The 15,048-nt window shown below is 38.5% G+C and overlaps 1 pseudogene; it reads left to right on the top strand.

Moving 5' to 3' along the window:
- Positions 1 to 13,805: 13,805 nt before the first annotated feature.
- Positions 13,806 to 14,741, top strand: LOC146487239 (melanocortin receptor 4-like; annotated as a pseudogene).
- Positions 14,742 to 15,048: the final 307 nt, after the last annotated feature.

The following is a 15,048-nucleotide window of genomic DNA, read 5'->3' as shown; positions in this document are numbered from 1 at the left end:
CTGAAATTTGCAAAGTAGGCCTACAGTGTGAGGGGAGCAGGAATGGCGAAGTGGTACCCCACCCCGTGTGTTCCTGGTTCTTTCCCGGAGTTGACGACATAGGTTGAACTGATCTGGGTCGTTGTCGTTGGTTCTTGTCCTTGCTCCGATGGTTCATTTTCCTTCCCTCCACAAAGCAGGGGGGAGACAGGACTCCTTAGGGCCTCTCCCTGCATTTGCCAATGCAAGCTGCTGTGGAAATACAACGGGAACAAGTTGTGGGTCGTAAGCAACGAACGAAAAAAATCACGTTGCAGTCATATTAGTATACTACAAGTTCGGTCCACAATAGTCACATGTGTAATTACTAGCGACGGGAAAAGTGTCTGCAAAAATCGTTGGGGATAAACCGGCTGAGGAATGAAAAAACTCTATTTTACGTGAACAAATTTGATAATGGAAGTCCAACATGCAGTTAACATTGGAAATTTATGAGTATTATCAACATTGGACAAAGGATTGCAAAAATGACTTTTTGGGTCTTTTTTACAGCTTTTGTGTCTTCTGTGATTGGCTTACAATTCTTCTAGAAAACAATAGAACAAACAGCAAAAAACAATTGATATTTTTTTCTTGAAAACCTGGAGAGGGGATTTCCTCCTTAATTGTTTTGGTAAAGAATAAATTTTCTACAATTGGTAGATCCGATATTTAGAAAAGTTGTATCAAATGATCCTCTCGTTGTTATTTGACTTTATGAAAAGAGACAAAATACACAGCCGGATGGATGCGCTAAAAGTATTGATTTTATCACTTAAAAAAGCCACAATCTACGTGCTGCTGGGCGGATACTGAATTATAATATGTAGACTTAAGGTCTTTGAAAGCAACACAGTAAAGACATTAGGCACATAACAGTAACATGGCGATTGTAAACAGAGAGTTGACAACTTTGAACATTTTTCTGTCCATTACTACATTTCTGGGGAACAGATAAGCTTCAAGCCTACGAGTACAACTACCCGGCGTTATTCATGACATTTCAGTGACATGGCGATAGCAAATCTGAGTGGAAATGGAAGAGAAAAGAAATATGAAGACCTCTTCTGCTCAGCAGATTTCAATAGTGGTATACACAACAAGATAACAGGCCTTGCAGTTTCCGCGGTAAACATTTTACTATCTGTTATTGTAATTCTTGGAAATACTCTGATCCTAGTCGCCCTTCACAAAGAGAATTCTCTTCATCCGCCTTCCAAACTCTTACTTCGCTGTCTGGCGATATCCGACCTCTGTGTTGGTCTTGTTTCAGAGCCCCTCGCTGTCATCTTTTGGATGTCTACTATCTACGAAAGTTGGAATTTCTGTCACCACATATTTGTTTCACTTGTAGTAACAGGTTATATTTTGTGTGGAATGTCTTTGTTGATTATGACCGCAGTAAGTGTGGACAGACTTCTCGCCCTGTCGTTGCGACTCAGATACAGACAAGTTGTGACTTTAAAGCAAACTTGCATTATTTTAGTCATGTTTTGTGTAATTTCTATCGTCTTTTCAACTGTGTACATGAAAAGCAATGAAATCGCTGTTAAGTACATTCAGATATTGACCACGGAATGTTTAACAATCTCAAGCGTTTGTCACACAAAGATTTTTCAGAAACTCTGTCAACGCCAAACTGAAGATCAAGAGTTTGAATTGTCAAGCCAATCAAGTCAGCTCAACATAGCGCGATACAGAAAGGCAGTTTCCTGTGCACTGTGGCTGCAGTTGACATTAGTTCTTTGTAACTTACCAAATGGTGTGTCCATAATTGTGTCGTCTGCAAGGCCACGGCCATATCCCTCTCTTGGTATCGTCAGCAAATTCACTTTCACTTTAGTTTTCCTAAACTCCTCATTAAACCCGCTTTTTTACTGCTGGACGATGAGAGAGGTGAGACAAGCTGTACAGAGTATTATCAAGCAACTATTGTGCTGTTCGGCTTAACTGAAAGATTCAAAGTAGGCCAACAGTTTTTGAGGACCTGGGAAACTCTGCTTATTCCTACGTTAGAGGACATGTTAGAGATTTAATTTTCTGAAATAGGTACATCACCTATTTTTCACGTCAACCCGCGCCTGCCTGACTAAGGGATAACAATCGAACGTCAGCTTATGTATGTCTTACCAGTGGCTAACTTACCTCATCAGTACAGTTAATAAAACCATTACCTCCACTCCCCACAGACGCAGCTCCACAATTTCTTTAGTAACTACTCCACCCCTTCCCTCTCCTTCCAGCCGTCTTTATGTTTTGACGTGTAGCATAGTAAATGACACACTTCAGTGAACCTGTAACGTAAAAAAAAGTCACAAAGGCCTCAAAAATATGCCTGAACGGGCTTTTGGTTATACGCGCTCTAAAACTTCCAAATGATATGTGCAACAAAATTGTTTTTGTAGTTTATTCTAACAGGAACTAATCACTTCCCTTGGAAGCTGTTTTACCGATAAAAAAAATATAAATGTACGCTAAAAGAAAATGACGTTTTCATAATTCTTATTGCTTCTCTGTTTGCACATGCAAGTACTTAGTGTTCTGCTTGCAATTAATTGCATTTTTAATTATATATACAATGCTAGCCTTGAAATTGAGAATGACCGCTGAGCGGTCGAGACGTGTTTCAATTTAAGCGTTTATTTTTACAGTGAAATCCTTTTCAAATAATTTATTGTCACGAATTTGTAAGCTAAACAAAGGTTTCCTGTATTTAAGGTACATATTGTGAAATTAGTGCAAAGCACTTCTTTTTGTTTTAACTTTACGTATTACGTCCGCAAATAACCTTTCCGTCTTTGGTAAAAAAACATCCTGCGATGTCAAAATTGATTGCACTTGTCAATATATCTAATGAATTTGGCCGGGAACGTTCCCTTTATACAAATTCGATTGGAAAGTGGTCAAGAAGGGTGTTTCAACCGAGGCATTCTAATTAAAGACGTAAGCTAAAAAAATGTTTATTTTCTTTATTTAAGTCAATTTCATCGAATAAGATTAATTTTGACTAAACTATTTCGCTTATAATGGATTTTTGTGTCAACTTTTCCATCTAAAGCATTTTTCAAGACGACGAATATCCCAGTTAAACAAACAAGATTTATTTTTTTGTTGTTTTGTTTTTTTGTTATCTTTGCCACGCTGCGCGCACACTTTAACAAAATAATATACAATACAAGCACAGATTAGATACTTTAACTGTGGATGAGCAAGAGGCAGAAGAACGGAGAACAAATTGTATGTTAAAAAAATTAACAGTTCTTAATCAACAAATTATTTTGAAGGACGCCAGAGATATAGAGCTCGTGATCTCGGAACTAAGAGATTAAGAATCAAAGCAAAGAGTCGAAAAGAGCAAAAGCGAAAGGATAAATTCCCTTGGGTTGCACAAGTCTCCACGGCCATCTTACAACTGCATGATATTTAACGTATAACTGAAAGTACTTCATGCTCACATTCGTGATTAGCACTGACAAGAAGACGCGACTTGTATGGATTGGCAGAAAATGTTTTTGGCGGGCCAAAGAAGTGGATAGTTTATTTTAAGTGCCCGAAGCGATAATGGAATTGAACGAGTCACGGACGTTTTAAAAAATCATTCACAAGAATCCCCAGCTCTGTTTTGCACAAAGGAATTAACTTTAAGAATTAGAGGCAGGGTTTTCCTTTTTATTGCTACGTTGCCATGTGAAAAAAAAAAAATAATATATTTCGCAAATGTACATCAGAAATAAGACATTTAATTATAATTCCATAATTTTTATTTGTGTTCATCGACGTGGGTAAATTATACAACGGACGGAAGTGTAACAAGACAATATTTGATTTTAACACCTGCAAAAGCAAGGCATAAAGCTGGGTGAATTCTGGGTGTATAAATGAGCTTCAGGCCTACGACTACAACTACCGATATTCATATTGCAGTGACATGGCGGTAGCAAATATCACTGAAAATGGAAGAGAAATGAAATATGAAGAGCTGGTCTGCTCAGCAGATTTAAATAGTGACGTACACAACAGGTTAACAAGCCTTGCAGTTTCCGCGGTGAACATGTTTCTGTCTGTTACTGCATTTCTGGTGAATACACTGATCCTAGTCGCCCTTCACAAAGAGAATTCGCTTCATCCGCCGTCCAAACTCTTGTTTCGCTGTCTGGGGATATCCGACCTCTGTGTTGGTCTTGTTTCGGAGCCCCTCGCTGTCATCTTTTGGATGTCTACCGTTTACGAACGAAGGGATTTCTGTCGCCACATATTTGTTTCACTTGTAGTTACAGGTTATATTTTGTGTGGAATGTCTTTGTTGATTATGACCGCATTGAGTGTGGACAGACTTCTCGCCCTGTCGTTGGGACTCAGATACAGACAAGTTGTGACTTTGAGGCGAACTTACATGTTTTTAATTACGCTTTGTGCTATTTCTATCGTCTTTTCCACGATGTACGTGAAAAGTAATGAAATTGCTGTTAAGTACATTCAGATATTGACCACGGTATGTTTAACAACCTCAAGCGTTTCTTACACAAAGATTTTTCTGAAACTCCGTCAACGCCAAAACGAAGTGCAAGGGTCGGAATTGTCAAGCCAGTCAAGTCAGCTCAACATAGCGCGATACAGAAAGGCAGTTTCCTGTGCACTGTGGCTACAGTTGACGTTAGTTGTTTGTTACCTACCAAAGGGTCTGATTACATTTTTAGCGACCAAAAGCGGTAGAATATCTCCATTGCTTTCTTTGGTCAACAAAATTTCACTGTTTTTTGTTTTCTTAAACTCGTCATTAAACCCGCTTCTTTACTGTTGGAAAATGAGAGAAGTGAGGCAAGCTGTTAAGAAGACAGTCAAGCAACTTTGGTGCAGTTCGGCTTAACTGAAATTTGCAAACTAGGCCTACAGTGTGAGGGGAGCAGGAATGGCGTAGTGGTACCCCACCCCGTGTGTTTCTGATTGTTTCCCGGAGTTGACGACATATGTTCAACTGATCTGGGCCGTTTTCGTTGGTTCTTGTCCTTGCTGCGATGGTTCAGTTTTCTTCCCTCCACAAAGCAGGGATGGGACAGGATCCCTCAGACCCTCCCCCTGCATTTGCCAATGCAGGTTGCTGTGGAAACACAACGGGACCAAGTCGTGGGTCACAAGCAACGAAAGAAAAAAATCTAATGCAGTCATATTAGTATACTTTAATGTAAATATATGAAACATATATTTTGAAATGCGGATGAAAGGTCAAGTAGAAGAAAGATCCTTGCAGTTACTACGCAACTTAAGGAGTTTCTAAAAAAGGCCTGAAATAAATTCAGCCTTGAACGGGATTCGAACCCATGACCTCTGCGATGCCAGTGCAGTGTTCTACTAACTGAGCTATCAACCCAACTGGAGCTAGTCATATTGTGAGTTTTTAATATACTACATGTTCGTAATATACTACAAGCTCGGTCCACAATATTCGAGTCTGTAATTACTAGCGACAGGAAAGTGTCTGCAGAAATCGTTGGGGATAAACTGTGGGATGTAAAACTTTATTTTACGTGTACAAAGTGGATCATGGAAGTCCAACATGCAATTAACATTGGAAATTTATGAGTATTTTCAACATTAGACAAAAAAGAATTGAAATTTAGAAATTGGGAGCGGGATTTTCCTCCTTATTCTTGTGTTAGAGATTTGTGTTAGAAATAGGTTTATCTGATTTTTCGAAATGACACTAGTTTCCAACAATGTAGACGTTTTTATGTGACTTCATGGAAGAATTAAATACGCAGAGGTTGGAGGTCATTTACGTGTAACAATATCGATTTTGTCTCTAACAAAAAGCAGCGATAATATGTGGAGCTATGAATAAGCGAATGATCATCACAGTTATATACGCAACATAGCAGTTGCGAAAAGAAACCTTGAAAAAAAATCAGGCTTGAACGGGATTCAAACCTATGACCTCTGCGATACCGGTGCAGTGCTCTGCCAATAGGCCATTTCCGAGTTGTGTGTGCCCCATTATGAAAGCGAGGCTAAATGCAAAACTTTTCATATGAAAATTAGTTTTGTCTGCATATGAATGAAAACTGTTTTTCATAATAAAAACTTTGCACGTAGCCTTGCTTTTATAATGAGGCCCAAAGCAACTCAGAAATGGACTATTAAGCTATCAAGCCAACTGGGAGCTGTTCATTTTGTGAATTCGTAATGTACCCGTAGAGGTGATGAGATGAGGGTGAATATATCAAATGCATGAATTTTCATACATTCACTTTCAATATGTGGAGCTGCTGGTGCAAATATGTACTTTGGAGCTGTGACTACAAAGTCAGATATTCAATGATATTAAACAGGACCATATGGTAACAACGAATGTGCTGAAATACTGCTTTCCTGCTAAGCAGATTAAACTGGTGACACATACACGAGGGTCCTCAATAGGTTTTTCGGGATCCGAGAATTGGCTTTTATAAAGGTCGGGATTCGGGATTTTAGCGGAAAAGAGCGGCGATATTCGGAATTAGAACTAGTGACGGGACGCGGGATTTGACGCTTTTGCGAATCGGGATGCGGGAAATGTTACTCTAAAGAAACGAGATCCGGGAAGTCCGGTGTGGAAAATGTTCAATGAAAATCTGGTTGTCACCGTGCTGGAAGAGAAAAGAAATTCATTACGGAACCTATGTCTTTACAGATAAAATTTCGTCAGTGCTCCCTGAGACCTTGCAGTTAACTTGAGCTGATAAGCCTAAACAAACGCGACAGAGCTAGCGTACACAACGGCATAAAGGAACTAATTCAAACGGCTCCGAATGATAAGAAATTCTCCATTCGCTAAATTTGAGTAGTTTCCCTCATGATCAAAATCAAAAGGTCGACAGAGAGATATTACCACATTTTGATCGAAAAGGTAAATCTCTAAAACGTACTCGGAAAATTAAGCACTCAATTCAGAAGTGTAAGGTACATTAACCTACCAGCGGGAGTCGTGTTTGGCCTGTCATCTTTTCAAATATCGGTTGCAGTCACACGTTGTGGTACGTGAGTAGCAATGCTCTTCAGACTTCGATGGCCATTATCCCTGACTGAAAAGTTTTCCAACGATCAACCTGATTAGGAAAGCAGCCCTCACAATTTAATTGAGAGAAAAAAGAAAAGGAAAAAGAACAAGCTCTAAAATAAATTGCAAACTGACTTATTGATTGACGTGATTCGCGGGAAACTTTGTTAACGTCTTAAATGAACGATGTCGTCATTATGGTGGAAAGAAATAGAAGAAATAATCTTACAGCTAATTTCTCGGTGACCAAAGACCAGTGCTCAGATTTGCAGTGGGAATTTACACCCAACTGAAAATGCCTTTTGTCGTGGACGTAAGGGGCTTGACAAAAATTATGAACTGGCCGGGATTGGGATTAGGCTAAAACAACAGTCGGGATTACGGGATTGAGGGAAAATTTTGTCTGGAATGGCGGGATTGGAGAACCCTATTGGGGACCCTCATACACCATCATTTGTCAATTCTTGCATGCGCAGTGTCAGTAAACAGTTTCTGCCCACTGTCTTAAAAAGATGCTCTGATCGTAGTCGCTCCTCACAAGTATTCTTCCCTTCATCCAAGCTCTCGCTTCATTCTCCAGTGTTGAATAACATGAACCCCAGAGTTAAACTTTGATAATGTTTCGTGCATGGTATGCGTAGATCTGAGTGGTGAATGAGAGATCCCTTGAGATTCCCTCCATAACATTCGCCCATTTTACCAAAAACAATCTTTATCTAGCCCGAACGACGTTCCTGATAGTTTGTCCATTTCATCAATGGCTAATCTAGGGGAGGGGTCCCACCCCGCTTATTTTTTAGTCCAAAACCGAGGCTGGTTCGTAGGGTCGAGGCGCCGACATATTTCTTTTCATGAAGAGGCGCGTGTAACGTGATCGAGAGTGGGCCTCCCATTTACCTGAAGGTCTGAATCCACAATACAATACAATACCCTTTATTTTACGTGGTAAATGTTCTTAGCTAATCAGCTGCTTTACAGACATACCACGACAAAAAAAAATAAAAGAATAAAAATGATAATAAAAAGAGAGAATGGCTTAAAAATGTATGTACAGTTAAAAAAAATATTAAAACTAAGAGTGGATCACAAGATCATTACATAATGATATTACAACTGAGCAATGTGCCGCTGCTTTGACCCATAGTGAACAGGAGTCCAGTTTCCTGCCTTCAATTTGTTATTTCCTTGAGCGGTGCATACATGCTGACAGATTCCCAAGCCATTCCTAACCACTTAGGACATTAACTTCTTTAATTAAAAACTTCAGTGCCACTTTTACAACAGAAGTAGAAATTAATATGTGTATATATTTATTTTAATGTATATAACATATGTCGCATCATTTATTTAGTTCTGTTAAATGACTTTATTATTATATTTTATGTCACTGAAGAAATTCTGAGCCAATTTTAACTGCTCTTCAAATTCTACTAGACTAAATTTATAATTTATTCAGAAAGGTAGGTATGCTAGGTAGATATGTGAAATTTTGTCCGCTTTGTTAAGCAAGGGCATGATTAGCGTGTGTATGACAATTTACCAATTCACAACAATAAATGTTTGTTCGTCGAAAAAGCCAATATCCGTCAGCGTGTAAAATCTCAGTCAGTTTTTAATGAGAATGTTTGGTTAGATACAAAAAAAGTACATTTGTTAAAACGAGAAACATTCATGTCTGACTCACATAAAGGAGATCGATCTATTGTCTACCAGAAGTGTTTCTTTCTTTTTTTTTTTTTTTTTGAAATATATATTTGAAGCAATTCTTTACCCTTAAGCTGCGAGCAACAGCAAAATAGAAAAAAATCCTCATGTGCAAAACTCACCTCGGCAATCTTGCATCTGCGTTAACATAACTACAAGTGTTCTCTTCTCACTGTCGTAATTAGCGATGACAAAAAGATGGGCGCACAAAGGTGCAGAGATTTGTCTGCGGATGTTAAACATGAAAAGTTTATTCTAACATTAGGTAAGAAGTCCATGAATGTAATCAAAGTTAAACAGGGGGGCGGGAGGGTGCGGGGTTGGAGGATAGGGAGGACACCTACCTGTTTCCAGCATTGTTTACACTGTCTGATTTCACTTATTTCATAAAGGAAAACACAAATTTCTTCAAAATATGCCTGAACGGGCTTTTGTTAATATACTCGCTTTCAAATGATATGTGCAACGATATTTTTTTTGTAGCTTATTTTGCCAGGAACTTGTCCCTTCCTTTGGAAGCTGTCTTACCGATAAAAAAGTATATGTATGCTAAAAGCGAATGATAATTTCATATTTCTTATTGCTTCTATTTTATCACGTGTAAGTACTTAGTGTTCTGCTAACAATTAATTGCAGAACAGTGTGTCAACTAAGGCATTCTAATAACAAAAAATGTTATTTACACTTTTTTAAAAGTATTTTTTCAAAAAAGATCTAATTTTGAACAATTTGCCTCAAAATGGATTTCTGTGTCAACTTTTCCATCTAAAGCATTTTCACGACGAATATCCTAGTTAAACAAACACTACTCATTTTTATTGTTATGGTGGTTTTGGTTTTGTTTTTATCTTTGCCATGCTGCACACATTACAAAACACAGTACAAACACATTTTTTTGAGTCAAAGGTAAAAAATGGTGTGGACACCTTAATGACACCACGCAGCTAATATGAAATTAGGCTTGCACACAAAAATACAAGATTGAATGATCAGGCACTTTAACAATGGATGAACAAGAGGAAGAAGATCAGAGAAAAAATTGTACGTGCTCACATTCGTAATTAGCACTGACAGGAAGACGCAACTTTTATGGATTGACAGAAAGTGTTTTTGGCGGCCAAATATGTGGATAGTTTATTTTAAGTGCCCGAAGCGATAATGGAATTGAACGAGACACGAACGTTTTGAAAAATCAGTCACAAAAATCCCCAGCTCTGTTTTGCACAAAAAGTTATTTTTAAGAACTAGAGGGAGAGTTTTCCTCTTTATTGTAACGTTGCCATTTAAAAAAAATTAATATATATTTTTCAAAGGTACATCTTTTTTTTTTTGGAAATTAGACATTGAATTATAATTCAATAATTTTTATTTATGCTCATACAACAGGAGGAAGTGTAATTACACAATATTTGATTTTAACACCTGCAAAAGCAATGATTATGCATAAAGATGGGTGAATTCTGGTGTATAAATAAGCTTCAGGCCTACGACTACAACTAACAGTATTCATATTGCAGTAAAATGGCGATAGCAAATTTCACTTTAAATGGAAGAGAAATGAAAAATGAAGAGCTGTTCTGCTCAGCAGGTTACAATAGTTTTGGATACAGCAGGGTAACAGGCCTTGCGGTTTCTGCGGTGAACATTTTTCTGTCTGTTACCGCAATCCTGGGGAATTCTCTGATCCTGGTCGCCCTTCACAAAGAGAATTCGCTTCATCCGCCATCCAAACTCCTACTTCGCTGTCTGGCGATATCCGACCTCTGTGTTGGTCTTGTTTCGGAGCCCCTCGCTGTCACCTTCTGGCTGTCTACCATCTTCGAACGTTGGAATTTCTATCACCACATATTTGTTTCACTTATAGTAACGGGTTATATTTTGTGTGGAATGTCTTTGTTGATTATTACCGCAATAAGTGTGGACCGGCTTCTCGCCCTGTCGTTGGGACTCAGATACAGACAAGTTGTGACTTTGAGGCGAACTGACATGTTTTTTCAACTACGTTTTGTGTAATTTCTATCGTCTTTTCCACGATGTACGTGAAAAGTAATGAAATCGCTGTTAAGTACAGTCAGATATTGACCACCGTATGTTTAACAACCTCTAGTGTTTCTTACACAAAGATTTTTCTGAAACTCCGTCAACGCCAAAATGAAGTTCAAGAGTTTGAATTGTCAAGCCAGTCAAGTCAGCTCAACATAGCGCGATTCAGAAAGGCAGTGTCCTGTGCATTGTGGCTGCAATTGACATTAGTTGTTTGTTACCTACCAAATGGTGTGTTCCTAATTGTGTCGTCTGCAAGTGCACGGCCATATCCCTCTCTTGGTATCGTCAGCAAATTTACATTTACTTTAGTTTTCCTAAACTCGTCATTAAACCCGCTTCTTTACTGCTGGAAAACGAGAGAGGTGAGGCAAGCTGTAAAGAGTATTATCAAGCAACTATGGTGCTGTTCGGCTTAACTGAAATGTGCAAAGTAGGCCAACAGTTTTGGAGGAGCTGGGATGGTGCAGTGAGACTCTGTTTATTCCTACGTTAGGGGATATGTTAGAGATTCAATTTTCTGAAATAGGTACATCACATATTTTTCACCTCAACGCGCACCTATCTGGCCAAGGGCTAACGCTGGGACGTCAGCTTATGTGTGTCTTACCAGTCACTAATTTACCTCATCAGTGTAGTAAAAAAAAAAAGAAAAAAAAAACACCTCCACTCACCCCCCATAGACGTAGCCCGACACTTCCTTTATAAACTACCCACCCCCCTCCCCATTCCAACCGTCTTTATGTTTTGACGTGTGGCATAGTAGATGACACACCTGGACCTGAAACGTTAGAGATCCCGCTTTCAAATCCTCTTTCCTACCACTGATCTAGATTTTAAGCCTTTAGAACTCCAACCAGCTATTTCTAGCATTGCGTGCACTCGCTGATTTCACTTATTTCACCAAAAAAGGCCTCTAAAATATGTCTGAACTGGCTTTTGGTTATGCTCCCTCAAAAACGTCCAAATGATATGCCAACAAAATTGTTTTTGTAGCTTATTTTACCAGGAACTAATTACTTCCTTTGAAAGCCGTTTTACCGATAACAAATATATGTATGTAAGCTAACAGCGAATGACGTTTTCATATTTCTTATTGCTTCTATATATGCACGTGTAAGTACTCAGTGTTCTGTTCACAATTAATTGCATTTTGCCATGAAATTGAGAATGGCCGCTGAGCGGTCGAGACGTGTTTCGGTTTTAGCGTTTCTTTTTTACAGTGACATCCTTTTGCAAATAATTTATTGAGCAGAATTTGTAAGCCAAACAAAGCTTTCCTGTATTTACAGGTAAATATTGTGAAATTAGTGAAAAACACTTCTTTTGTCATGACTTTACGTGTTACGTCCGCAAATAAACTTCCAATCTTCCGTAAAAAACATCCTGCGATGTCAAAGCTGATTGTACTTGTAAATATATCTAATGAATGTGGCCGGGAACTTTCCATTTATACAAATTCGATTGGAAAGTGGTCAAGAAGAATGTTGCAACTGAGGCATTTTAATCAAAGACCTTCAGCTAAAAAAATGTTCTTTATACCCTTTTTCAAGTATTTTATCGAAAAAATTAATCTTGAACAATTTGTTTTATAAGGAATTCTGTGACTCAACTTTTCCATCTAAAGCATTTTCCAAAACGACGAATATCCTAGTTAAAGAAACGCTACTCATTTTTGTTGTTGTTGTTGTTGTTGTTGTTGTTGTTGTTGTTGTTGTTCTTGTTTTTATCTTTGCCGTGCTGCATAACAAAATACAATACAAGCACAGATTTTCGAGTCGAAGGTAAAAAATGGCGTGGAAACTCAAACAAAACCACGATGCTTATATGAAATTAGGTTTTCTCACAAAATACAAGAGTGAATGTTTAGGTGCTTTGAAGGGGAGCTATCATGGGGTTTTTTGTATCTTTTGTTAAAAAATAATGTAAGACCTTTAATCAGCTGCCAAATAATTCTAGAATGACGTGAGGAAAGAAATCAGCCCAATTCTTAAAAGGAACAACTCGTGACCTGTTCTAACACATTTTGGAAACGAAAATGCGAGAACATGAAATACATTAGCCTAACATGTTTCACGTTTCCGGCAATCCATACCGGCCTACTCTGTCTCTGGCCAGAGGCACTAATCGAAAGTTTTATCAGATTATTGCAATGGGGCGATAATTTATGACAAACTTGACAATTATATCTTTATTTCTTTGTTTCCGCTGACAGACAAAAAGTTTTGGGTTTTGAAATGACTGCAAATTTGCGTGATACTTTCCATTTAATTATGGATAAGTAAGAGGCAGAAGATCGGAGAACAAATTGTGTGTTAAAAAATTAACAGTTCTTAATAAAGAAATTAGTTTTGAACAACGCCAGAGATTTAGAGCTAGTGATCACACAGCTAAGAGATTATGGATCTTTAGCTAAGAGTCGAAAAGAGCAACAGCGAAAAGATAAATTCACTTGGGTTGCAATTTTAGTCTTCTCGGCCATCTTACAACTCCATCATATTTAACGTATAACTGCAAGTGCTTCATGCTCACATTCGTCATTAGCACAGAAAGGAAGACGCAACTAGTATGGATTGACAGAAACTGTTTTTGGCGGCCAAATATGTAGATAGTTTATTTCAAGTGCCCGAAGCGATAATGGAATTGAAAGAGACACGGACGGTATGAAAAATCAGTCACAAGAATATTGCACAAAAGAATTATCTTTAAGAATTAGACGCAGGGTTCTCCTTTATATTGCTACGTTGCCACATGAAAAAAAAAAAGAATTTATTTTGCTTAAGGTACATCTTACTTTTGGAAATTAGACATTTAATTATAATTCCATAATTTTTATTTGTGTTCATAGACGCGGGCAATTATACAAAAGAAGGAAGTGCAATTAGACAATATCTGATTTTAAAACCTGCAAAAGCAATGATTATACATAAAGCTGGGTGAATTCTGGGTGTATGAATAAGCTTTAGGCTTACGACTTCAACTACAGGTTTTCATATTGCAGTAACAGATGGCGATAGCAAATTTCACTGAAAATGGAAGAGAAATGAAAAATGAAGAGCTGTTCTGCTCAGCAGGTTACAATAGTTTTGGATACAGCAGGGTAACAAGCTTAGCAGTTTCCGCGGTGAACATTTTTCTGTCTGTTGCTGCAATTCTGGGGAATACTCTGATCCTAGTCGCCCTTTACAAAGAGAATTCGCTTCATCCGCCATCCAAACTCTTACTTCGCTGTCTGGCGATATCCGACCTCTGTGTTGGTCTTGTTTCGGAGCCCCTCGCTGTCATCTTTTGGATGTCTACCATCTTCGAACGTTGGAATTTCTGTCGCCACATATTTGTTTCACTTGTAGTAACACGTTATATTTTGTGTGGAATGTCTTTGTTGATTATGACCGCAATAAGTGTGGACCGCCTTCTCGCCTTGTCGTTGGGACTCAAATACAGACAAGTTGTGACTTTCAGGCGAACTTACATTTTTTAAATTACGTTTTGTGTAATTTCTATCGTCTTTTTAACGATGTACGTGAAAAGCAATGGAATCGCTGCTAAGTACATTCAGATATTGACCACGGTATGTTTAACAACCTCAAGCGTTTCTTACACAAAGATTTTTCTGAAACTCCGTCAACGCCAAAATGAAGTTCAAGAGTTTGAATTACCAAGCCAATCAAGTCAGCTCAACATAGCGCGATACAGAAAGGCAGTTTTCAGTGCACTGTGGCTGCAGTTGACGTTAGTTGTTTGTTACCTACCAAACGGTCTGGTTACATTTTTGGCCACCAAAAGTAGAATATCTCCATTTCTTTCTCTGGTCAACAAAATTTCACTGACTTTTGTTTTCTTAAACTCGTCATTAAACCCGCTTCTTTACTGTTGGAAGATGAGAGAAGTGAGGCAAGCTGTTAAGAAGACAATCAAGCAACTTTGGTGCAGTTCGGCTTAACTAAAATTTGCAAAGTAGGCGTATAGTGTGAAGGGAGCAGGAATGGCGTAGTGGTACCCCACCCCGTGTGTTTCTGCTTCTTTCCCGGAGTTGACAACATAGGTTCAACTGATCTGGGTCGTTTTCGTTGGTTCTTGTCCTTGCTGTGATGGTTCAGTTTTCTTCCCTCCACAAAGCAGGGAGGGGACAGGACTCCTCAGACCCTCCCCCTGCATTTGCCAATGCAAGCTGCTGTGGAAACACAACGGTACCAAGTCGTGGGTCACAAGCAACGAAAGAAAAAAAATTACATGCAGTCATATTAGTA

Source organism: Pavona decussata, unplaced genomic scaffold (genome assembly GCF_977016875.1).
Source record: "Pavona decussata unplaced genomic scaffold, jaPavDecu1.1 SCAFFOLD_16, whole genome shotgun sequence".
Taxonomy (NCBI): Eukaryota; Metazoa; Cnidaria; class Anthozoa; order Scleractinia; family Agariciidae; genus Pavona; species Pavona decussata.
Note: the sequence above shows the minus strand (reverse complement) of the source record. Positions and strands in the feature narration are given on the sequence as shown.